Below are 2,654 nucleotides of genomic sequence, written 5' to 3'. Positions count from 1 at the left end.
ACTATCGATGTGGCGGCAAAGGGTTAAGTTTGTAGTTAATGTATGCAATAAGTGATGTGCTACCTGATGTTTGAATTTTTTGTCAGTTGCGTCCATAATTTTACAAGAACAAAATGCTCACGTATCATGATATCTGAGCTTCATTTGATGGAATAAAAGCAATTTAATTGTTATTTTCAAGCATTTTTTGGGGGTTATTTTCAAGCAATTTGAAAGTCTAGCAACTATAGGTTCTCAATTGCAACATAAATGTTCTTGGAAAAACTTGTTTGTAAGTAGATGAAATATGAGTAGGCGCGATTTGTAGTGGAAACACCGAAACTGAAACAGTAGCATCAGTGTGAGTGCCATCGCTATGACTCATATTCCATCTGTTCAAACAACAATCTATCCATCGGGAGGACAACATGATTCATACTCCCTATGTCCCATATTATCTGTTGCCCAAACGGATTTATTTTAGCATTGAAATACGCCTAGATACATTCATTTCAGTGATAACTAATATGAGACACAGGGAGTACTTAATTCCTATATTTATTGCAGGAAGCTGATACATCTCCATTGTATCTATATTTTTTGATTGTTCCATGCTATTATATTATCTGTTTTGGATGTTTTATATGCATTAATATGCTATTTTATATGAATTTTCGGACTAACTTATTAGCCTAGAGCCCAGTGCCAGTTCCTGTTTTTTCCTTGTTTTAGAGTTAGGCAGAAAAGGAATATCAAACAGAGTCCAAACGGAATGAAACTTTCGCGATGATTTTTCTTGAACCAAAAGACATCTAGAGGGCTTGGAGTGCACGTCAGGAACGCCACGAGGCAGCCACAAGGTCGGGAGGCACGCCAAGGGGTAGGGCATGCCCCCACTCTTGTAGGCCCTTCGTGACTCCACCAACCTATTTCTTTCGCCTATATATTCTCAAATATCCCAAAACCTACCAGGAGAGCCACGAAACCACTTTTTCACCGCCGCAACCTTTTGTACCTGTGAGATCCCATCTAGGGGCCTTTTCTGGCATCCTGCCGGGGGGGATTCGATCACGGAGAGCTTCTATATCAACACCATTGCCTCTCCGATGAAGCGTAAGTAATTTACCACAGACCTACGGGTCCATAGCTAGTAGCTAGATGGCTTCTTCTCTCTCTTTGATTCTCAATACAAAGTTCTCCTCGATGTTCTTGGAGATCTATTCGCGGTGTGTTTGCCGAGATCCAATGAATTGTGGATTTATGATCAGCTTATCTATGAATACTATTTGAATCTCCTCTGAATTCTTATATGCCTGATTTGATATCTTTGCAAGTCTCTTCGAACTACCGATTTGGTTTGGCCAACTAGATTGGTTTTTCTTTCAATGGGAGAAGTGCTTAGCTTTGGGTTCAATCTTGCGGTGCTCGATCCTAGTGACAGAAGGGGAACCGACATGTATTCTATTGTTGCCATCGAGGATAACAAGATGGGGTTTTCATCATATTGCTTAAGTTTATCCCGCTACATCATGTGGTCTTTCTTAATGTGTTACTCTGTTCTTATGAACTTAATACTTTAGATGAAGGCAGGAGTCGGTCGATGTGTGGAGTAATAGTAGTAGAAGCAAGCAGGAGTCCGTCTACTTGATACGGACGTGATGCCTATATTCATGATAATTGCCTTAGATATCGTCATAACTCTGCGCTTTTCTATCAATTGCTCGGCAGTAATTTGTTCACCCACCGTAATATTTTTTATCATGAGAGAAGCCTCTAGTGAAACCTATGCCCCCCGGGTCTATTTTCCATCATATAAGTTTCCGATCTACAATTTTAGTTTCCTATTTACTTTCTTTGCAATCTTTTACTTTCTGTTTCGTAAACCGAAAATACCAAAAATATTACTTTACTGTTTATCCATCTATATCATCTCTCACTTTGCAAATAACTATGAAGGGATTGACAACCCCTTTGTCGCGTTGGGTGCAAGTTGGTGTTTGTTTGTGTAGGTATTAGGTGGCTTGTTGCGTTGTCTCCTACTAGATTGATACCTTGGTTCTCAAAAGTTGAGGGAAATACTTACTCTACTTTGATGCATCACCCTTTCCTCTTTAAGGGAAAAACCAACACAAGCTCAAGAGGTAGCAGGAAGAATTTCTGGCGCCGTTGCCGGGGAGATCTACGCCAAGCCGAGACATACCAAGTACCCATCATAAACTCTCATCCCTCACATTACATTATTTTCCATTCGCCACTCATTTTGCCCTCCCCCACTTCTAAAACAATTTTCGAAAAGATTCTCCTTTTCTTCGACCCTCTTCCGTTCATCTTCTTCGCTTTATTTTTGTGTGCTCGTGTGTTGGATTGCTTGCTTTGTCATGATGGCTCAAGATAATACCAAATTGTGTGACTTTTCCAATACCAACAACAATGATTTTATTAGTACTCTGATTGATCCCGCTACTAATGCGGAATCTTGTGAAATTAATACCGCTTTGCTGAATCTTGTTATCAAAGATCAATTTTCTGGCCTTCCCAATGAAGATGTCGCATCCCATCTTAATAATTTCGTTGATTTGTGTGATATGCAAAAGAAAAAAATATGTGGATAATGTATTGTAAAATTGAAGCTATTTCCGTTCTCACTTTGAGATCGTGCTAAAACTTGGTTTTCA

This window comes from Triticum aestivum, chromosome 4A (assembly GCF_018294505.1).
Source record: "Triticum aestivum cultivar Chinese Spring chromosome 4A, IWGSC CS RefSeq v2.1, whole genome shotgun sequence".
NCBI classification, from domain to species: domain Eukaryota; kingdom Viridiplantae; phylum Streptophyta; class Magnoliopsida; order Poales; family Poaceae; genus Triticum; species Triticum aestivum.
Note: the sequence above shows the minus strand (reverse complement) of the source record.